This window comes from Myodes glareolus, chromosome 6, assembly GCF_982192425.1.
Source record: "Myodes glareolus chromosome 6, mMyoGla1.1, whole genome shotgun sequence".
Taxonomy (NCBI): domain Eukaryota; kingdom Metazoa; phylum Chordata; class Mammalia; order Rodentia; family Cricetidae; genus Myodes; species Myodes glareolus.
In genome coordinates this window covers 43043109-43067923 of record NC_142031.1, presented here as the reverse complement: position 1 = coordinate 43067923, position 24815 = coordinate 43043109, and the positions used below count along the sequence as shown (strand labels likewise).

Sequence of the window (24815 nt, the reverse complement as noted above, 5' to 3'; positions counted from 1 at the left end):
GAGTCCATTAGCTTCAAAGAGCTCTTGCCAACAATCAACTGTCTCTATGTCCTTTCCCCTTATGACATTGACTCCCCTTTGTTCATACAATTCCTCTTCCTACCTTTTAGTGGACTCTTAGCACTCTTCCTAGTGCTAGACTGTGGATCACTGCATCTGCTTTCATCAGTTACTAGATGAAGGTTCAATGATGACAGTTAGTGTAGTCAACAATCTGATTACAAGAAAAAGTCAAATAAAGCACCCTCTCCATTCTTGCTAGAAGTCTTAGCTGGGGTCATTCCTGTGGATTCTTGGGAGTTTTGCTGGGACCGTGTTTCTCCCTTTCCCCATAATAACCCCCTGTATCAAAAATATTTCTTTCATGGCTCTACCTCCCCTAACTCAGTCATCTTCATCCCTCATATTTCTAACCCCAACCCCTCTCTTCTACACCGCTACCACCAGTTTACAAGGGAGATTGTAATTGGAGACTATGGTTTTATTTCCTGGCCACCCAGAAACTATTACACAGAAACTAAATTAATTATAACACTCTTTGGCCAATGGTTCAGGCATATTCCTAGCTAAAATTAGCCTTAAATTAACCAATTTCTATTCATCTGTGTATCACCACAAGGCTGTAGTTTACTGGTATTGTTCTGGCTTCTTTCTTATTTGGTGGCTACAGCTCCACCTTCTCTATCTATCTCCGTTCATATTTCCAGGCCAGCTTTATTCTGCTAAGCCTTTGGTTGAAACAACTTTAGTCATCAACCAATAAAAGTAACACATATACAGTTTGTCCCCCATCATCTCCCCTTTTCTATCTAATTAAAAGGAATTATTTAACTTTAACATAGTATAATTACAAATGCAAAACAGTTATCAAACAAGAATTATGGTTACGATATTTAATCCATCCATATTTGGAAAATTAAGAGAAATAGTCTATCATCTATACCTATTTTGTTGAGTCAAAAGTTTTATATCTAATTAATAACTAAGGAAAACTATAATGATAACTATATAATTTTCAACTCCATCAAAGATCCCAGAAGAATATAATATTATCTAAGTAATCAGAAAGTACATCTCAAAAAACTTCCAGAGTTCTAGAAGTGACAGAGAAATCTTGCTGCCTGGAAAGTCACTCAAAGTTCTTTTGTAACTTTGGACCATTCACGTTTAGCCTATTAGCCCATAATAACTGGCAGACATTTCAGTGAAACAGGAAATTTGAAGATCTCTTCTGCCTTGTACTGGCAAAGTTTATCAGCTGCTTTCTTTTGTGTCCTGATGAGTATCTGGCAGTTTCTGCTGTGCAGCAGTAACCTGAATGACAATTCCATCTTTTGGAAAGCTTAGCAGTCACTTTTCTGTGGGTTGTGCATGTCCAGATAATACAGAATGCCATCAAGTGGTTCAGGCAAGAGCACTTTCTTGCCCAAATTGCTAGCCTTGCCACATCGAAGGCAAATATCACAATGATATTTTTCAATGCCCATAAACCCCTCTGAATTAAGTGGTAATGCCAGAAGCAGACATGCCTCACTAAGAAAAGTTTAAATTCATAAAACCTTTTAAATGTCATAGTCTACAGGTCTTTGATGTGTTGAAAATTTTGTATCTAACTGAAATATATCTCTGCATTTCTAGAAAACCTAACTAAAATTAATGAAAGTTTGGTTATTATACATGACTATCTTTTAATCTGTATTTTAATTATACATACATTTTAAATGAGCTGCATAAACATTATACCTTAAAAAGTGTAGAAATGTATAGTGTAACAAAATTAGCATTAAATTTGTATCAATAGACCAAAATTTAAAACAATGTGAAATAATTTGTTTCTATAGCATATGCCTCTTTTTGTTTCTAGAAAGAGATTGATTATAACCATTAACCATTTTAAAAAACCTCTTTGAAGATAATGAATATTTATTAACAATCATTTTGGGAATTCGGGCATAGTTTTCTCCAAATTCATTTCTGCTGTTTGTTGGGTGAACTAATTTTAGGGTTCATAGAGAGCTTTGGAAACTCTTGTTCAATCAAGTCACATTAGTCTAGAAGGAATCCAGAAGTTCCCATCCTCAGTGGAAACTAAAAAAGGACCTCTTTTCCAAAGACTCAAATTTTCAAGTCAAGATACTTTAAAATATAAGTACTGGTTTAGCTTAGCAGCTCCAAGAATTAAATGTCTCTCTACAGTCAAAAACTGAAAGAAAGCACAGTAAAATACATAATGCAGACTCTTGGTGTATTTTTTATCTTTTCATGATCCAATATGATTTTTATTTTTAAGAACCTCAGTTTAATATCTTTAAGTTATTTTTTATCTATGACACTGTCTATCTTTTATCCTCTCTGTCTTAAACCATGCACATTTATCAAATTTACTTTGACCTGTTTAGAAGCCCTTTTGTCTGAATTTGTCTTTATTGTGTATCTGTAATCCTTTTTTTTAGAGCAGGAACACTTTTTTTTAATATAAGGGGGTGTAGCTAGGACTAATGCTGCAGCTTTGCTGACTGGCTCTGCCCTATCCAATATGGAGGAGGTATGTTTACTGTCTCTTCAAGCAATGCTCATCACCCCAGCTCCAGAGACACAGCAGATCTATGTCACCATTAAGCAACTAGTAACATGCTGCTCGCAAAACACATTTAAGTTCTCCATAGCAGGACCTTCAGAAAGAGCCAGAGTTATTTGTGCATGAAACAGAAAGCTGTCTGTTACAGAAGTTGGGCCTCTGCTCAACAACAGCAGATATAATCTATCAGAAGAAATGCAGATAAAAAGAAGTTGCAATTGACTCTCTCTTTTCTGGATCTTGAAGCACTTTTTAAAGCTTTTGTAGGATGTATGTGGATGTATATTGCCAACATTTGGTGCCATTTTGTAAACAGAGTCTGTATTTTCATATCCTGGCAGAAAAAGTGCTGAGTAATCACAGAGAAATTTATATCAATTACAAACTGTTTGGCCAACAGCTTAGGCATAGTCCTAGCAAGGTCTTATATTATTCCATTTCTATTAAACTATGTATTGCTGCGAAGTGTTGGCTAACAAGCAATGTTCTGGCATCCTTCTACTTCAGTGGCTAAGTGGTATCTGTCCAACTGCCTATTCACTCTCTTTCTCTGTTCAGATTTCCTGTCTGACTTTACTCTGTCAAGCCATTGCTGGAAACAGCTTTATTCAACAACCAATCAAAGCAACACATATACAGAAAGACAGCCAACATCAGGAGTTATCATCTATTTCCTCTTTCCTTTCCAAGGTGACCCATACATCCCTCTGAGGGTCTTCTTCGTTGCCTAGCTTCTCTGGGGTTGTAGATTGTACCCTGGAAATCATTTCTTTTATATCTAATATCCACTTATGAGTGAGCACACAGTGCATTTTTCCTTCTGAGTCTGGATTTTTCACTCAGTGTGATTCTTTTCTATTTCCATCCATTTTCCCTCAAACTTCATGATGTCCTTGGTCTTTTTTTCCAGCTGAGTAATATTCTATGTAAATGTACCACATTTTCTTTATCCATTCTTCAGTTGATGGGTGTTGTAGTTGTTTCCAGGTTCTGGGTATTATGAATAAGGCTGCCTGGAACATAGCTGAGCAAGTGTCCTTTTGGTATGATTGACATCCTTTGGGTATATTCTCAAGAGTGATATTGCTGGACCTTGAGATAGAATAATTCCCAGTTTTGTGAAAAACTGCCATACTGACTTTGAAAGTGGCTGTACAAGGTTGTACTCTCACCAGCAGTGGATGAGTGTTCCTCTTATCATATGTTCTCTCCAACGTAGGCTGTCATCAGTATTTTTAAATCTTAGTCTTTGTTCAAGGATTTAAAGTTTCTGTCCTACAGTGTAACATGAATAATAAAAACCCTGAGACAAATATTGGAGTTCTACCTGAAAAACCAGAAAAGCAAAGTAGCTAAGTCACTAGAGAAGTCTTTTCTCTACCAGGGCTGGGTGACTGTAGACTAAGTACCCCAAACCACTTTTTCCTCCTATTATATATTCCCTCTCATTTCACTCTTATTTTAAGAACAATGAATATTGCCTCAGACAATTAGGATCCAGTTTACAGGATAAACATAGGACATAGATGCAAAAAGAAGCCCAGAATTCACTCTTTGGAAATCACAGGGTCATGAATTAATTATAGACTCCAGAATGACTTTTGCTTCTGCTGTGCCCTTGAATGTCCTGCTAAAATCTTTATCTATGAGGCTTCCAGCTGAGGTCCCTGACTGGTTCAGTGGCAGGGAACCAGGGACAAATATCAACAATGTGGTTCCTGAGCATGTGTGAGTTTACTCAGACATATACTGTATTCAAGGTTTAGTATGTCTTTACACATAGTGACGTCCATGAACAAAAGACATTTAAGGTAAAGCCATTAGTGACCCATCAGCTTCAACCACTGTGGGTGGCATAGTAGTGGAGAAATGTAGTTGATACTAGTGCCTTCCTTATCTATTTTTTTTTAATTTTTAATTCTATGGCTATTTTGGCTGCATGCACATCTGTGAATGACAGGTTTGCCTGGTGCCTACAGAAGCCACAAGAGGGAGTCAGAGCTTCTGGAATTGCAGTTACAGATTATTGTCAGAGACCACCATGTGGGTACCGCAAATTGAACCTAGAACCTCTAAAAGAACAAAGAGTGAGTTCTCTTAACCGATGAGACATCTCTCTAGCCCCATAAGTGCCTTCTGATTAAACAGACTAGATGGAGAATGAGAAAGATCCATGACCAAATAAAGAACTGATTGCTGCTAAAGGCTCTGCCTCAGGAAATGGAGGGCACTGGAAAGAGGGGAAAGCACACATGACTTCTAAAGGCTTCTTGTGCCTTTTAAAGTCTATTCTTTTAAACTGAAAGGAAATTGTTTACACATGAAAATGACTTCATTTGAAATGAGAAATTAGTAAAAATCATGGAAACAACTCAGTGTTTGTAATTGACCTTGTTCCTATCTCTTCTTAGTTCAGAGTTTAATGAGGCTATTATGGTGATGCAGAATCCAGTTCTCCATCAAGACCTGAGAACAGGACTCCATTTTGCAAAGAATTATGTCAGTGAAAGCATCACTTTCAGGCTTAAAAGGTTGTGCCCTTAACTCTTTGTTGCTGTGATTAAACACCTACATGAGCAAGATGAAGAATCTTTGTTCTTTACTTGAGACCACAATTATAATGTAGAAGGCAAAGTGACAGGAGCTTGAGTCAGCTGTTCACATCACATCCATGAATGAAAAGCAGAGAGTGAAGGATGCTAGACATAAATTATCGGGGACGAAAACTGAGAAATCATGATGTCCCCAGCAGTTGCCTGCAATTGGGAAGAGGTTAATGTCATACATACAAACACATTCAGAGATTTCATGACAACCCTACACTTTAGAATTTGAGAAACTCTGAGCAGAGAACCCTTCCACACCATTCATGTAGGGTGCAGGCATGAGGATTGATAAGCTTCTAAATTAATGGACATTTGTTATTAAACATAAAACAAAGAAAACCAGCCTACAAACCACAATCCCAGAGAACTTAGATAACAATGAGGACACTAAAAGAGACTTGCATAGTAGAAAAAGACAAGATCTCCTGAGTAAATTGGGAGCATGGGGACCTTGGGGGAGGGCTGATGCGGGTAGGGGAAAGGCAGGGAGGGAAGCAGAGAAAAATGTAGAGCTCAATAAAAGTCAAATTAAAAAAAAAAGAGCACTGGTTTCTCTTCCTAGTACCCAGGAACAATTCCAGGCCTCCAAATGGCAGCTCAATACTATTTGTATCGCCAGTTCCATGAAACCTAATTCCCTTTTCTGTCTTCTGTGAGCATATTTTTCACAAGGTGCAAGACATATGCAAATGTCGAACATCCATGCACATGAAAAATAATTAATCATAAAGCCTTGACATTGAATTATAGGCTGTGAACATTTTCAGGCCATTGAGTCTTGTGTTTGAATTCTAGATTCCATAACTACAAAATGAGTGGTTTTTTTGTACAGATTATGTGGTAAATGGTTAAAGAAGAAATAATAATTTACACAGAGAACTTAGCTACATGGTGCTCCATGAGTCTTAGAAGGACTGTGTTTTTTAATATTTTACAGGGTCATATAAGTTTACTCATCATGTGCCAGGCACACTGACTAGAAGGCAGATGAGTGAAGTGTGAAGGGTTGTGTGGTGTAGGCAGCTAGTGAGATTCTCAGAGAATGTTTGTGTTGGAGACTGGAGCACTGTGGGAGGAGAGCTGTAATGCTGTTGACAGTAATAATCTTCTGGATCCTCAACACTGATAAAGATAATGTAACTGTTCCAGATCTACTGCCTATGAACTGATAAGGAACTGCATATGCCTTGTGGATGTCAGAAGACCTGCAGTTTAGTTTGCCCTGGTTTTTACTGGTGCCAGGCCAAGTGGTTGTCTGGGTATAACTACCAAATAAACACTGACTGGACTTACAGATGATGGAAACCATTTCTCTTTCTGACACAGCCACTAAGAATAGAAACTGGCTCAACATGATGTCCCCATCAGCACCTTCAATTGGGAAGAGATCAATGTCATACATATATACATATTCAGAAGTTTCTTGACACAAACATTAATATTTTCTAATCTGAGTATAGAAGCACATATTTCTAATGCTAGGATATGGGAGGCTGAAACAGGAGGATCTCTATGAGTTAGACACCAGGGTTGGGGAAGGGCCTCTTGTTTGTTTCCCACCCACCAGCAGCTCAGTTCCAAAATAATCACACAGAAACTATATTATTTAAATCATGGCTTGGTCCACTAGCTTTAGCTTCTTATTGGCTAAATTTACATCTTAATTTAACACATCTCTGATAATCTGTGAATCACCATGAGACCATGGCCTACTAGCAAAGTTTCAGCATGCCTGTGTCTTGCAGCGGCTCCATGGCTTCTCTAGACTCTACCTTCTTTCTCCCAGCGTTCAGTTTTCCCCACCTAGCTCTGTTCTGTCATATCAGGTCAGTTTCTTTATTCATCAGTGGTAATCACAGCATACAGAGGGGACTCCCACATCATACCAGACTGGTCCACATACTGAATTCCAGGATAGCCAAGACTTTCTAGAGAGACTGTGTATCAGGAAAAAATAGTTTTTTATAGTATCTGCATATTGTCTTCATATAAAATATAAAAATTACCTTCCAGTATATTCTATAATAACATGGTTTTTCTCTACAAACCTAGCATTCTGAAAAGACTGTAATGATCTTAAATTTGTCACTAGTCACTGGAGCAGCAGAGACATGAGAAGCTAGATCTGTGATTCCAATTTGTCCTACCCTGCTAGTCTGATGCAGTTCAGTTGTCATTGCCAAGATCTGGTTAATAAATTCTGAGCATTTGGACTATTCTGTATGGTACCCATGCAAAACAGTCAACAAATGAGGAAGAAAACAGAATAGCAGAATGTGAGAATGTGAGAATGACTAATGTGAATCAGCAGTCAATACCATCAGATAGTGCAAGCTCTCACAAGGAAGAAAGTCAACATAGAACCTCAAGGACCTTTCAAACCACAATTGTCTAGAAACTCTAATGATAGCTTCAGCTCATAACCAAAGACAGGCTTATATCTGTTCACAGACCTGATGCTAGAACTACCTCAGCATAACAGTCCTTGGGAAAAAAAAATCAACATGTTGAGTTAAAACAGAAAACAGCGAAGAAAAGGGAGGAGAAAATGAACAAAAAGGAATAAGGATAAATGATGGAAGCAAAAAGAGAAATAGATGCAGGAAAAAAATGGAAAAAATGAGAAAGTGAATAAAAGGGAAATAGAGAAAAGAAGAAGAGAAGGGGAAATTAAAGAATGAAAAGAAAACAGAAAGAAAGAAGTGGATGGAAAAAACAGAGGAGTGAAGAAGGATAATTAGAAGGCAAAAGTATAAAGTAATTTTTATTTATTTTTTATTTATTAAAAATTTCCACCTTCTCCCATCTTCCCATTTTCCTCCCACTTCCTCCACGCCCCCTCCCCCTCGATCTCCAGTCCTAAGAGAAGTCAGGGTGCCCTGCCTGTGGGAAGTCCAAGGTTCTCCCCCTTTCATCCAGGTCTATGAAGGTGTGCATCCAAACAAACTAGGCTCCCAAAAAGCCAGTCTATGCAGGAGAATCAAAACCTGGTGTCATTATCATTGGCTTCTCAGTCTGCAGCCAGAAGCAGAGAGTCCAATTTGATTTCATGCTCGTTCAGTCCCAGTCCAGCTGGCCTTGGTGAGCTCCCATTAGACCAGTCACACTGTCTCCATGGGTGGTTTGGTCCATTAGCTCTTACTTCTTATTGGCTAACTCTTACATACTAATTTAACCCATCTCCATTAATCTTTGTGTTCCATGACAGACAGAAGGACCTCCCACACCGAGGAAGTGTGTCAGTTTTGGTGGAATTCTGATTTTAAAAAAGCATATTCCCAGTCCAGTCTCCTTCTTTCTGCTGCCTGCAGATCTTGATGTAGAACTCTGTCCTGCTTCTCCAGCACCATGTCTGCCTGCATCCTACAAGGCTTATTGGAGTGATGACAACACACTACACCTCTGGAATTGTAAGAAAGCCCAACTATATGCCTTTGTTTATAAAAGATGCCATGGTAAATGTGCCTCTTCATAGTAATAGAGCATAGACTAGGACTTCTACTTTATTTTGATTTACATTTGTCCAGAAATATGCCTAATATAGGAGTAGTTGAACCAGATTGCAGTTCCATGTTTTCTTTAGAACTCTCCATATTGAAGTCCTCAGTGGTTGTACCAGTGTAAAGTCACTTCAGCAGCATATACTGCTTGCTCTGTCTGCCATCATTTTAGTCATTATCATGATCTCTTTTTAATTAATTATTCTGGTGAAGTGACTTTTTTATTTTTGCTTTGCTTTTTAACCTACTGTTAAAAATGAGAGAAGCCACAAAAGATCAGGTAAAAGTCAAAAACCATCTTCAGAAGAACACAAGGTTATTGATACTCTGGAACTTCCTTTACCTTCTATCATTTCTATCTATATGGATGATGTTTACTCTTCTGTTTCATATTGCCATGGTGAGGATGCTAGAACTGAAAGTACCATTAAAGCTTTGCCTGCTTGAAGTTGTCTTTTCTATCTGGCACAGAACTAAGTTGGAACTTACTGATCTATTATCTTCCTCTCATTCAAGTTAATACAATTTTCTATGACATTTCAAATACAAGTGTTACAAGATGGCAGTTGGACCCCCTAAGCAGAAAGGGTTTCATTTTAGGCTGTATAAGGAAATTGTGTGTTTTTTACATAGTAATAAATAAACAACATTCTCATCCTACATTTTGCTGATCTGAGCATGAATGTCTTGACTTCACTACCCATTAGCCAGGATTAGAAGCCTGAACTACATTGCATCATAACTTTCTCAGTTATTTATAGAAGGTGCATTCAGGAAGTTGTTTCATGTCCAGTTAATATCCACTGACACTAAACCTGTCAGGAGCCTGAGGGTTCTGTTGGAAATCTTATAAATCATTAATTTTTTGCCACTGTCATGGCTTATATAACACCCATTTCAAATAGGTATTTCCATAACTTAGTAGGAGGCACTATAAGAAATTTCCTATAAGAAATTGAGGTCAAGTCTCTAATGATGACAGCTAGAGATAACAGAGTCTGAGTCATGTCAATATATCCAGAGGATCCTAAGATATTGTCAGACTAGTGTGAGGTCATACAAATTTATTAGTAATTTAAATATTAACTATTTTCTGATATTCCATACTAACTACTAAATGGTATTTTGGAATTCCCACAATATCAAATTTGAAATATAACCCAATAAATCCATGTAATAAAATCCCTCCCCTAAGATTTTATAACAGCATATCAACCTTTGTGTTTAACAGCCAGCATCTAGAGTTCAAGCTCCTGTTCTTTGTGTACTCTCTCTCTTATAAATGCAATATTCCTGTCTCATCTTTCTGTGTAAATCATGCTCATCTCACATGTACACAGAAGACACCCAGGAGTCAGCATGGTTCTAGATCTCACCCATTGTTGCTTTCATTTTTCATCTCTGACCTCACCTGGGATCCTGAGCATTGGCATGCAAACTATGCAGAAGGGCCTTCTTTCTGAGGACTCTAACAGTGGACTCAATAGCAGAACAAAGAATTCTTCTAATCCGTGAACAGAAAGGACTCTCTGGGGAGACATATGCCAGTTGCCTAGTGGGTAAAGAGATATGGAAAGAGACCAGGGAATAGTCTATTAAGGGAGCCAATGAAATTCATGCTATCTTTCATACTATAAAGTCCATGCTACCCACAATAGTGTACAGAATTCCACTCTGAAATTCTATATCTGTTTAAACTTTTTTGTTCTCTGTTTCCAGGGCAAAGTCAATTTTTCCATCTTTTCTATCGGTGGCCTTGTGCATGGAATTTCCCCGGTAGGGAGGAGCGAAGGCCACTATCTTCCCGGGAATTAGATAGTCTGGATTTTTATTTTTAAAACATTTTACTAGGAAATTTCTTCTCACCCCTTTGAGAATAAGGGGTGATGGTCTCACACCTTGGGCTGTTGATAGGGCAGAACTTAAGTAGTTAGGGAAAACTAAATGGTATGCTGGGAGAAAGGAAGCAGAGTCAGAGAGACACCATACATCTGCTGCCAGAGATAGGCAGGTGATACACAGATTAATAGAAATGGGTTAAATTAAGATGTAAGACTTATCAAATGAGAAGCTAGAGCTAATGGGCCAAGCAGTGATTTAATTAATACAGTTTCTATGTGGTTATTTCAGGGCTAAGCTAGTTGAGTGGCCAGGACAAACAAACGGCCTCCCCCTGCAACAAATGGGCATCCATGTGACCAGCTAAATCCACTTAAAACCTGAGAGAGTTTGAAAAGGAATGCTAGAAACAAAAATATAGTGTTTAGCACAGCTTTTTGCTGTTTACTGGTGGCATGCCACAGCTCTTTTAAGAGAGGTTTTCCTGACTCAACAGCAGCTACAGTACAAAAGCCGCACTGTTTTAAAACACAGCTTCCTGGGCCAGGCTGCTAGCTTGAACTCTGGCTATGGAGTATTTAAATGGCATTTGTGGGTTTAGGTAATTGTGTGCTCACTCAGGGTTGGGAGGAAAGTGGCTGAGACAGTGCACATGGCTTGGTGCCCGACCCCCGCAAGGCTGGTGGTGTGATCAGGTCTACTAGGCATGCACAGGCAGGACAGCATGAAGGATTCCTGCCACCACACACAGAGATGTTTCCAGGCAGATTTAGCTGCTACTCAGAAAAAAAGGTTTTATATGCTGCATGATGCTACCCAGAGTTTAGTTGGTGAGGATGGCTCCCACCTGGCAGTTCTAAAGCTGCTGAGGTGAACAACCTCCACCATATTTAAAGCCTGAGAGAGGCAGAGCCAGCACCCACCCAGGACCACTGAGATCAAGCTGCTTAGCATTTTAAGAAATCCTTCTGAACAGAAAATAATTGCAGATAATGCAATGAAGACAGATTCAGACATAAAAGAACTCTAAATGAGTCATAGTGTTGGATAAATGTATGTAGGCTTGGAAGAGAGAAGAAAAAGAGTATAAAGAGTTGGAAAAGAAGTAAATTATTTTTTAAAAGTCTTTAAAGAGGCAGAGTACAGATAGTCATATGTTAACTGAGTTACCACAAGCTGCAAACCTTTCTACAGCAGTCATAGCTTAAAAGGAGTAAAGAAAAATAAACCACATAAAATGGAAGATTCACAGAGAGTCTGGATTATGTATATTATTGTGCTTTCTTTGAATTTTCTGACTGTGAAAGAACTAAGTACAGTGAGACATTTCATTGTACGGACTGCTAAGTTAAACCAACATAAAGGTATCTTGATTCTAAAATTTGAGTCTAAGGTTAAGTTTCTTTGGAAAAGAGGTTCTTCTTTTGTTCCACAGTTGATGAGATCCTGTGGATTGCTTATAGACTGGTTTGGTTACATAGAATAAGTTCCTCAGAAAGATCACCTTGAACACCCCTCAAAAAAATACTTTGCCCAATTGCTGACTGAGATGAACCTAGCACACAGGATACACCATGAAAGACCTGATTAACAGTGCCCCCAAACAACAAGAATTATTATGGACAAAACTATGCAGGTATTTCCAAATATTGTTTATAATAGTCTATTTAATTTAAAAGGGGATTCACTGTAGAGATTTGCATTGGTATGAATCTTGGTTTATTGATACAAATTTAAGGTCAATTTTGTTATATGTATATTTCTGCTCTTGATTAAGGTATTGTGATTGTGTAGTTCATTTAAAAATGTAATGTATAATTAAGAATTATAGCTTAATAGATAGTCATCTATAATAGTCAAAATTACAGTCATGTTAGTTTGATTTTCTAGATGTATAGAGATATATTTCAGTTAGTGAGATATTCTTCAAATCTCTCAGAGACATTCAGAATATGGCATTTCAATGTTTTAAAAAAAATTTAGGACTTTTTATGACAATGAGACATATCTGTTACTGGAAGCACCAACCTACTTCAAAAGGATGTTGGGCATTGAAGAGGCTCCTAATGGAGTTGGTTAGCCATTTGGGCAAGAAACTGTTCTTCCTTGGACTGCTTAACTGGGCATGTAGAACCCACAGAGAAATGACTGCTGAACTTGCCTAAAGGTGAGAAGATCCTTCCGGGTTCCTGCTTCATGAAAGAGACTGTCGGACATTCTGTAGGACACAGAAGAAAGTGACTGAACTGTCTTTGAAATTTCCTGCTTCATGGAAAAGTCTGCTGCATACTATGGGTCTGTGGGCTGAAGATGGATGACCCAACAATGCAGAAGAATATTGGGTGACTGTCCAAATAGCAAGATATCTCTGTCATTTCTAGAGTTTTGGAAGTTGCTTACAATGTGCTTCTTGTTTACTTAGGTATTATAATATTCTTCTGGATCCTTTGATGGCATTGAATAATTTATAGTTATAATTATAGTTTCTGTTAGTTATGATATAAAATAAAGTAGTTGTAAAAAACTGTAGTTTTTGCTTGATACCTGTTTTATTATATGTAGTTTTGCTATGATAAAGTTAAAGCCTTCTTTTTTGTTTAAACACAAAAGGGGAAATGGTGTAGGACGTCCTTCAGTCTATGTGTTGTTTTCATTGGTTAACGAATAAAGAAACTGCCTAGGCCTATTGATAGGGCAGAACTTAGGTAGGCAGGGAAAACTAAATGGCATGCTGAGAGGAAAAAAGGCAGAGTCAGAGAGATGCCATAGATCCACTGCCAGAGATAGATGTGCTATGCTTGTAAGCCAGTGCCACATGGTGATACACAGATTAATAGAAATTGGTTAAATTAAAATGTGAGACTTAGTCAATGAGAAGCTAGACCTAACGGGCCAAGTAGGGATTTAATTAATGCAGTTTCTCTGTGGTTATTTTGGGGCTAAGTTAGTCAGGTGGCTGGGAAAAACAAGTGGCCTCCTACTGAATAGCCTCCCATAGTTTTCAGCTTTTAAAAAGATCTCCTGGTATTTTGGCTATCAGATTAATTACAAGAATAATATAAACATGTATTAGAAGTAGTCTTTATCAGACAACAGTAAATTAAATTTTATAAAACTATCTTGGTGAGACTCAAAAGTGTAGTTTTGATATTACTAGGAGACACAATCTCTCAAGAAGGGCCTTGATCATATGGCTCTTACAACCTTTCCTCTTTCTCTTTCACAATGTTCCCTGATATTTACATATGGGTGTGCTTTATAGATGTATCTATTATGACTGGGTATCACAATTCTGCCTTTTCTTTTTGCCAGCCACATTCAGAGTGTCCAGTTTGATCACATGCTCTATCACTCCCAGTCCAGCTGGCCTTGGTGAGCTCCCTTTAGATCTGTCCCACCATCTCAGTGGGTGGCTGCACCCTTCGTGGTCCTAACTTCCTTGCTCATGTTCTTGTTCCTTCTGCTCCTCATTTGGACCTTGGTAGCTCAGTCCAGTGCTCTAATGTGGGTCTCTGTATCTATCTCCAACCATCACCAGATGAAGATTCTATGGTGATATGCAAGATATTCATCAGTGTGGCTATGGGACAAAGTCAGTTCAGGCACCCTCTCCTCTTCTGCCCAAGGACCAATCTGGGGACCTCTCCTTGGACACCTGGGTACCCCTCTATAGTCAAGTCTCTTGAAAACTCTAAAATGGCTCCCTTAATTAAGATATTTACTTCCCTGTTCGATATCCACCCTTCCTTCATCACTTCCATCCCATTCTCACAAGCTCTCTTTAATCCTCCCCTTCTCCCTTCTCTCTACCCATCTTCCCTTATATCCACCCCCACCCCACCCCGTGCACCCAAGTTTTGCCTGGCAATCTTGTCTACTTCCAATATCCAGGAGGATAAACATATGATTTTCTTTGGGTTCATCTTCTTATGTAGCTTCTCTAGGATCACAAATTATAGGTTCAATGCGCTTTAATTATGGCTAGAAACCACTTAGGAGTGAATATGTACTATATTGCTCTTTTTGGGTCTGGGTTATCTCACTCAGTAAAGAGTTTTCTATTTCCATCCATTTGCATACAAAACCACTTTGAGATACCATCTTACACCTGTCAGAATAGCTAAAGTCAAAAACACCAATGATAGCCTATGCTGGAGAGGATGTGGAGTGAGGGGAACACTCATCCATTGTTGGTGGGAATGCAAACTTGTGCAGCCACTGTGGAAATCAGTATTGCAGTTTCTCAGGAAACTGGGAGTCAACCTACCTCAGGACCCAGCAATTCCACTCTTGGGAATACACCCAAGAGATGCCCTATCATACTACAAAAGCATTTGCTCATCTGTGTTCATAGCAACACTATTTGTAATAGCCAGAACCTGGAAACAACCTAGGTGCTCTCAACAGAAGAATGGTTGAAGAAGGTGTGGAACATATACACATTAGAGTTTTACTCAGTGGTAAAAAACAATGACATCTAGAATTCTGCATACAACTCTGCCTTTCTATAAAAGTTTACAGATGTTCCAAGAGAAATTTTCTTGCTGAATTGTGACTGCAGTTATTTGAGGTATGAGGACAAATTAGAGTGTAGTTGTGGAATATATTCATTAATTAATTTAGAATGTGTAGATTCTTCTCCAAGATTCATGACTTCACTAGGTCTCGGTCCTTGACAAGACTTCTGCTACCAGGTATGATTTCCCTCTTATGGAGTAGGTCTTTAAGTTCTACTAGAAATGTGTTGGTTATCATTTAGATATACGTGCAACTCATGCTTCTTAAGACTATTGTGCCATGCTGGTCCTTGGGAATAAAAAGTTTCATAGCTCAGTATTGATTTTGGTTGTTTTTCTACTTTGTACATTTGCATGTTACCTCTGGTCATCATGAAATGTCTTCCTTATGGAGGATTCTTTCAGTTCAAATTCAGCACAGCGGCCTTGGGGACCTGTTTCTGACGTGCAAGATGTTTGAAGTGAAATATCACCTATGAACATTTAGTGTAAATGTTAGGCTAAGACATATAAGCCTGTAATGTAGGTATGAAGGTCAAACATTAACTAATAAGAAATTATTAGAAAATTTGCCTTAAATTCGAATTTTTAACTGTATAATTTTATTATTTACAATTGATGGAAGAAGATATGTATATTGTTACATGTGTGTGTTTGCTTATTTTTACAAAAGTAATTAATTTTTCTGAATATTTGATTTTATACTATGTAGCACCACTTTGACATATTTCATAGTTGTTAGATATTGTGATTTTATAATTATTAATTCTAAGATTCAGACTTTATAGGAATACACTAGAAAACATGGAAAAGTATGCTTAAGGGCATTTCAGGAATTCTTAGAAATTCTTTCCTAATCCCAGTTTTCATGTACTTCAAACTAAAAACTCAAACCCCAACACACAAAGTTAAACATTCTAACACTATAGAAACTAATGATTTACAAAATTGCTACTTATCTGGTTAGGAAACATCACAGGTGAATAAATCACAGTTTTTATCAAAGTAGAAAACTTTGTATTTTCAATAAAAAGACAACAATGCACAATACCACATGAAGTCATCTGAAATCAAAGCCAATGCCTTAATTGCAGCATTACATGATGAGTTGGCATGCACAGTGAAAAATGTGGATGCTTTGTGCTCATATTGAAGGTTGTTGCAGTGAAGCCCCATGGTACAATAGTGGCTCATACAGTCAGAAACATTTCAGATTCACTCTATATCTGCTTTTCACTTAGATTTTTGTTGACATGCATTCAGAACCTTTTATTGTTGATTATATTGTCATGGCCTACAGGATCAGTTCCATGATCCACAGATTTAACACCTGAGCTCGAGGATATGCAATTATAGAAAAAGTGAAAAATTTGTCAGTGTTGGGCTTCAGTGTTGGAGTGGGGAAGACATACTTTTTCACTCTCTCCTACCTTTTTCTATTTTTTATAACCACCCTTTTTATCTCTAATGTTTGGAAGGGAGTTGTCAAGTTTCTGGTTGGCTTACATTTATAATGGCTTTAAAAACCATTATAACACTAGTATTTCAATGAGAATGCTACAATACCTAATGAAATGAACTCTGGGCCTTTCTTTGCATCTTTGGTTTGTTTCCAACCTACAAACTGGAGCTCAGGAGTTCATAATGTTTTCTATTGGTTTAGGATATGAATGTCTTCAATGCTCAGTAATTTTGGTTCAGTGCTGAAAACAATTGGTCTAAAACTTTGAACTTTTGGATGAGTGTTCCCCTTACTCTACATTCTCTCCAGCATAGGCTATTATTGGTGATTTTGATTTTAGCCATCCTGACAGGTGTAAGATGGTATCTCAATGTTGTTTTGATTTGCATTTCCCTGATGGCTAAGGAGGTTGAGCTTGACCTTAAGTGTCTTTTGGCCATTTGAACTTCTGTTTAGAATTCTCTGTTCAGTTCAGTACCCCATTTTTAATTGGGTTAGTTAGAGTTTTAATGTCTAGTTTCTGGAGTTCTTTATATATTTTGAAGAACAGATCTTTGTCTGATGCAGGGTTGGTGAAAATCTTCTCCCATTCAGTAGGTTGCCTTTTAGTCTTAATGACAGTGAATTTTGCATTACAGAAGCTTCTCAGTTTCAGGAGGTCCCATTTATTCATTGTTGCTCTTATTGTCTGTACTACTGGGGTTCTACATAGGAAGTTGTATCCTGTGCCCATGTGTTGCAGACTGCTTCCCACTTTCTCTTCTATCAGGTTCAGTGTGGTCAGATTTATATTGAGGTCTTCGATCCATTTGGACTTGGGAATGCAAACTTGTGCAACCACTTTGGATATCAGTAAGGCGGTTTCTCAGGAAACTGGGAGTCAACCTACCTCAGTTTCCTGCAATTCCACTCTTGGGAATACACCCAATAGATGCCCAATCATACTACAAAAGCATTTGTTCAACTATGTTGATAGCAGCACTATTTGTAATAGCTAGAACCTGGCAACAACCTAGATGCCCCTCAGTCGAAGAATGGATAAAGAAGGTGTTGCATATACACACATTAGAGTTCTACTCAGTGATAAAAAACAATGACATCTTCAATTTTGCATGCAAATGGATGGAAATAGAAAACACTTTACTGAGTGAGATAACTCAGACCCAAAAAGAGGAATATGGTATGTACTCACTCATAAATGGATTCTAGCCATAAACAAAGGACATTGAACCTATAATTTGTGATCCTAGAGAAGCTAAATAAGAAGGTGAACCCAAAGAAAACATATAGTTATCCTCTTGGAAATTGGAAGTAGATAAGATCACCGGGCAAAAGTTGGGAGCACAGAGATGGGGGTGGGATTGGGGTAAGGGTAGATAGGGAGAGAGAATGGAAAAGAGGAGGATTGGGGAGAGGTGGGAGGAATGGGATGGTTGAGATGGAGGAAATGTAGAGATGGGAGCAGGGAAGAAAATATCTTAACTAAGGGAGCCAGTTTAGGGTTGGCAAGAGACTTGCCTCTAGCGAGGTTCACAGGTGTCCAAGGAGATGTCCCCAGCTAGGTCCTTGGGCAAGAGAGGGTGCCTGAACTGGCCTTGTCCCATAGCCACACTGATGAACATCTTGCATATTACGATAGAACCTTCATCCAACAATGGATGGAGATAGAGACAGAGACCCACGTTGGAGCACTAGACTGAGCTCCCAAGGCCCAGATGAAAAGCAGAAGGAGGAAGAACATGAGCATGGAAGTCAGGACCACGAAGGATGCAACCACCCATGGAGATGGTGTGACTGATCTAATGGGGGCTCACTAAGGCCAGCTGGACTGGGACTGGACAAGCATGTGATCAAATCAGACTCTCTGAATCTGGCTGCCAATGAGGGCAGACTGAGAAGCCAATGATAATGACACCAGGTTTTGATTCTCCTGCATGGACTGGCTTTTTGGGAGCCTAGTCTGGATGCACACCTTCCTAGACCTGAATGGAGGGGGGAGGAACTTGAACTTTCCACAGGGCAGGGCACCCTGACTTCTGTTAGGACTGTATAGGGAGGAGGAGGGAGGGTGGGAGGTTAATGGGATGGAAGGAGGAAGAAATTTTTAATAAGTAAAAAAAGACTATATGAACTTTTTTTAAAAAAAATCATTGAGAGTTTGAAAATAGCAATTATTTTGGTGTCTTTAAGGATACATTTCAATCAACTTTTCCTTGTCCAGATGGATTAAAAGCAATGTTGAAATATATATCCTTGATGACTCCCTGACTACATGATCTGTCAATAAATGAGCCATTGGGCAGGATGGATAAGGCTTCTAATTCTGGTTTATGGGTGATTGATTCTGGACATTTGGAAAGCCAGGGTGAACTTGGAAAACTAAGTGAGACCCTGTCTAAAAGTGAAAACAACAATCCAGGGTTTGTAAAAGAGATTGTTAATAGAGCCTAAGTCTGGCACATGTAATACCCAATTTCCAGTTCAAGAAATATTAAGGAGAGACAGGTTTAAAACACTCAGGTATAATTATAACTTATTTCTTCTTTCTGTTAATTCCAGCAAATTTCCTTAACACTGTTAGAAGCTTTGTTGCTAAGTATATGCACAATGGAAATTACTTTGTTTTTTTAATGAATCAACTTTTTATGCCTGTATAAAACACTCCTTTATCCCTGGAATCTACATTGGCTGGTAGTAAGATAGTCATGCTTAGGTACTTTTTGTTTTTTTACCGATTTATATTCTGTAGGCATGGTCACTCATATATTTCAGAGTTACGCAACAAAATATTTATAGCCAATAATTATTTACGCACATCATCCTCCTTCCTTCTCCTCATAAATGCTGTCATTTATGAGTATTGACCACAAACAGTTTTATGATCAAATTCAGAGCTTCAAGCATACTAAGTAATCATTTTATTGAGTTACCTTGCCAACCTCCTTCATTAATTCTTGTGGTTTCTATTGACTTTTAGTTGCTATAACAAGCAAAGAGAGGCCATCATGCACTTATTCCACATTGACTAGTACTGAAATTTTCCTTCCTATTGATCCTTCATGGCCAAATTTTCTATCTTGAAAATTTAGTACATTCCATTTATTTGGCTCAAGGTTAACGGGATTTAGATGTAAAAAACAATGTTGTAATAATATAAAGTAAATATAAATTTAATATTCTATGTGAGATCTTATGAAGGTTTGATATAGGTCAAAGATGGAAAAATTGATTGAAGAAACACTTGGGTACACAACTCACTAGCAAAAAGCAATAGATAATAAGATTCCCCTAAGACATTAGGTACAAAAGAATAGCTGTATAGTTAAGTATAGATATAAATGCAATATAAATGTTTAGGCATGGCTCAGACACATGGACTTCATCATCAAAGAGAAAGGTGATAGGACTTGATATGGACATTTCTTAATAGCTTAAAATGTCAGAGTATTATTTCTTGTTAAGTTCTTTAACCGAACATGTCTTTATGGGTAGATGATGAAAATCTTGAAATTGTAGTAACCAATAAAGGTCTGTAATTGATATTTGAATGACAGGATCAGACGCAAGAGAGAGAAGATAACTGGAAATGCCCACACAAAAAATAGAAAACAAATCAACAGATTGTCCCTGTGGGTAACTATGAAGGTCCTGCAAGTTTAGAAATCTGAGAAGAGTAATCTACCTTCAAGTGGATAGGTTAGGATAGAAGAGAATCTCTGTGGAGCACAAAAGCTTAGGAAATAGCAGGAAAGAAGGGATCTGAATGAAGCACAATCTGTGGCCCAACAGTGAAGAAAGTTTAGGAAGATGAAAACTATCATCAGATTCAGATCAAAGAATCTGATATAAGGTTGTTTGGGAGGTAGGTAGAATTATGTAAGGTCATAAAGGGGAGATACCATGAAAGCACTCTTAGACTTATAGTAAGAGGAAAAATAGCATATCTGGCACACGATTGATCTTAGCATGTGATATCTTTCACCATGTTATGTAACACCAAGAAAGTCCTCAGGAGATATGCTCCAATCGTAAAAAATAAATGTCACAATAAATGATATGTATGTTCCAGACTGGAGATATTTTCCAGTCATAATAAATACATGTGTTTTCTGTGTTGATCCATAGTTTCTGGTATGAAATTAAAGCAACAGCAAACTGGTTAAAGCAAAGGAGAGGTTTCAGGTAAATGTTAAAGATGTGAAAGGTGTAAGAACTCACAGAGTTAGATGTAGGTAGCTGGGTAAACTCAGCTCTATGTTCCCTTGCTGGCAGTGATATTTTCAGAAAGACACATCTAAAAGAGAAGGCTCAAACATCATCATGGGCCATGAAAAACAAATTTTCTAAGTACCCAGACTAAATTTCAGCCTTGATAACACCTCAACGGTAGGTAGCCTATGAGACCCTGCAGAAAGGATGCAGACATACCCTGTCAATTTATAGTTGTTGTGATTTTAGGTCCCTGAGTTTGTGTTAGGTTACTTGCATCAGGAGGATACCAATACAGTACTGATTCTCTATTGTGATAAGATTGTAAACTTGAAAAACCCAGAGATATGTATTTTGGAAAAGTTGCTAGGGATCATTATTTTGAGCTTTTCCACTCTAAACAGGAAGGATGCAAAAGCCCAAAAAAGGCTCATGGAGATGTGGAGGATATCTAGGAAATAAATCTTCTGTGATCATGACTGTGAACCCTTGGGCCTATAGAGGTCATGTACCTGCAATGGTAGAACGACTACAAAATGAAAAGGAGATGAGAGTGGTGACATGTAATCCAGCACTTTGGGTGAAGAGGTTTTTGGGCTCAGGATCACCTAGCATCAGACAGTGATTTTCAGGAAAGCTCCAGATATATAGGAGACAACAAAAAAAGTGAAAGAAGGTACACAAAAAATGTGGCCAAATTGTGGAGGATTTTATAGAAAAAAAGATGTGAGAATTGGACAAGTAATAATAACAACTAATGAGTACAAGATCACAGATGAAGAACTCTGATGGACACAGAGATGCAGATCAGAATCTAAGCAGTAAACAGTCACAGGAGTCATGTTTGTCGTACTCTGAAGAGGTAAGGGTGAAATTTCAAGCAAATAAAAATAGAATATGATATCAGGGTAAAAATGTCAGCTTCCGAGAGGGAGAGCAATAGACCTTGGTAGAGGGGGATATTTTAGGGTTAGCGAGAAACTTAGCACTAGAGAAATTCCCAGGAATCCACAAGGATGACCACAGCTAAAACTAAATAATATTGGAGAGGGTGCCTGTACTGGCCTTCCCCTATAATCGGATGGATGACTGCTTTAATTGTTGTCATAAAACTTTAATCCAGTAACTGGTAGATGCAGAGATCCATAGCAAAGCATTTAGCCAAGCTCCTGGCATCCAGATGAAGAGAGAGAGGAACAATACTATGAACAAAGGGGTCAAGACCATGATGGGGAAACCCACAGAAATAACTGACCCAAGCTAGTGAGAGCTCACAGACAACAGGCTGACAGTTGTTGAACTTATATAGGACCAAACAGCCCTCTGAAAGTGGGTAAAAATTGTGTAGTTTGGACAGTTTGTGGGCCCACTGGCAGTGAGACCAGTACTACACCTTAGTGCATGAACTGGCATTTTGGAGTCTATTTTCTATGATGGGATACCTTGCTCAGCCTAGATACGGAGGACAGTGCCTAAGTCCTGCCTCAAGGTAATGTGACAGAATTTTTTCACACCCAATGGGAGGCCTCACCCTCTCTAAGCAGTGGATTAGGAGTAGAGAAGTGTGGGTCGAAGTTGAGGGGAATGGGAGTAGGGAAGAAAGGGGGAACTGGGATCAGTATGTAAAATACAAAGAGATTGTTTTTTAAAAAAAATAAATAAATTTTATAAACTTACAAAAAAATGTCAACTTGTGTCTGCAAGACAACTAACAATTTTCAGAGCTTAAGTTCGGGTTATTTTGGGAAACTGAGGAAAGTTTTCTGTAAGTTGAAAGTGATTGTCTACTCAGTGTATTGAACAACAAAAAAAATCAGTTTTATTCAACTTAAATCCTTGAAAATAGTATTATGGAAGCCTTTATAAAGTAAACAAGCAGATGAATTATAAGTCCATGGTGAGACAAACATACTGTTTTTTAAAATATCTACTTCATAGTTTATCCTCTTTACGAACAAGATTTCTATAATCACATGGTTGAGATGTCTGTGGAGGAAGGACAGATATGAGAGCAAGGAAAGTAATCTCTTGATTGAGGGCCTTTTTAGGGTTAGCAAGAAACCTGGCTCTAGAAAAATTCCCAAGAGTCCACAAGGATGACCCCAGCTAAGACCCTAAGCAATAGAGCAGGTTCCTGAACTGCCCTTGCCCTGTAGTCAGACTGATGATTATCTTAAATATCACCATTGAACCTTTATCTAACAACAGATGAAAACAAAGACAGAGACCCACATCAGAGCACTTGGGACTGAGCTCCCAAGGTTCAATTGAAGAGCAGAAGGAGTAAGAGTATGATCAAGGAAGGCAAGACCATGAGGGATTCACACACTAAGACAATGTGCCTCTGAGAATGGGAGCTCACCAACTCCAATTGGACTGGGAATGAACAAGCATGGGATCAAGCTACTACCTCAGAATATGGTTGACAGTTGGGGCAGACTGAGGGGCCAAATACAATGGCACTGGGGTTTGTCTCTAACTGCATGTACTGGCTTTTTGGGATCCTAGTCTCTTTAGATGTATACCTTCCTCAACCTGGATATAGTGGGAAGAACCTTGGACTTTTCACAGCACAGGGTGCCTTGGTCTCTCATAAGATTGATCGGGGTAGGGGAAGGGTGTGCAGGGAGTAGAAGGGAAGTGGGAGGAGGAGAGGAAGTGGGAATTTGGACTGGTATTCTTTAAAGTAATAAAATAAAATAATAAATAAATAAGAAACAACTGAGACAGAGCTTCAGTGACCAGAAAACTCAGTAAGTTTTTGTTCAGCCCTGAAGCACTGTGGGAGGAAAGTCATAACTCTGCTGATAATAAGAGGTTGCAGCATCATCAGCCTCCACAGGATAGATGATGAGGGTGAAGTCTGTTCCAGACCCACTGCCACTGAACCTGACAGGCAACCCAGGTTCTAGGTTAGATGCTTCATAGATGAGGACTTCGGGAGACTGTCCTGGTTTCTGTTGGTACCAGTGCATAAGATGAAAACTGTCTTTAGTGACACTCTCGCTGGCCCTGCAAGGCTAAGGCTCTTAGCCCTAGAAGCACAACCAATGAAGCTGGGGACTGGGTCAGCACAATGTCTGCAGTAGAACCTGAAATGATAAGCACACATTGCTGTCATAGATATACTACAAGTATCCCAGTATAAAACCAATGTAGGTGAACTCTGTAACAGCAATCATGATATATACAAGAAAATAAAATAAAAAGGAAAACTGAAACCGATGAAATGCCATAATATTATGGCATAATGATATGGACAACAAGGCATAGAATACTGTAATAATCACAATGGATGCTCCTAGCACTGCATCTTCTCACCTGGATTCCAGAGCAGCAGGCACAGCAGGAGAACAGTTGACCCCATCTCTGAGAGCTGGAATAGAGGCTGCTTCTTGGAAACACACAAGCTGCCTTTAAAAATGATTTGAGGAATCTGCACTCTGGCTAAAATCTCAATATGCAAATTAATCTAAAAAAAACTGAGTTGTTATTCATAAGGCCACCTGCTCTTATGTCACACTATGTCAGTTAGTATTAGCAAAGAATATTCTAGAGTATTTTAAGTGTATCTCAAGTGACTATGTGGCTGACCATGTGGAACTGACCTATTCTGTTATTTAGAGGTTCCATGTAGAGAGTGCACTGTCACTGTTCTGTTCTGCTGTAAAGGATATGAGTTGTGGGATTACTGTAATATCACAGAATTAAACCTTTGTTTACTTGTATTTTATGTATATGTGTGTTTTGCTTGCATCTATGTGTGCAGACCACATGTGGGTGTCTTGTCCTTGGACTTACGAAAAGGATATTAGATCCAGTAGACCTGGACATACAGGAAGTCCTTGCCTGTATTGCCATATGGATGCTGGAATCTGAACCCATGCCCTCTTCTAGTTCTTGAAAAGCTCTTAACCACTGAAATATCTTTCAGTCCCCAAACTAATTTTTAATACTGTCACGATGCTAAAATTTGCAATATGATAATTTTCAAAAAGTGAAAACAGTCAGATTTAATAAGATTGAGAAACAAGAATGTATCTTGGTTATCTTAGAAGAGAAACTTGGCTCCACTTTTGATTGGCTGCTTTATGTTTGTGAGTG

The 24815-nt window shown here is 38.4% G+C and overlaps 1 long non-coding RNA gene across 1 annotated transcript; it reads right to left on the bottom strand.

Annotated features, from left to right (window-relative positions):
* Positions 1-101: 101 nt before the first annotated feature.
* Positions 102-24094, bottom strand: LOC125404156 (uncharacterized). Its single transcript, XR_015002017.1, has 3 exons — positions 24033-24094; positions 10096-10236; positions 102-172 (listed from the first exon to the last, which is right to left on the bottom strand). It is a non-coding gene; the product is annotated as an uncharacterized LOC125404156 (long non-coding RNA).
* Positions 24095-24815: the final 721 nt, after the last annotated feature.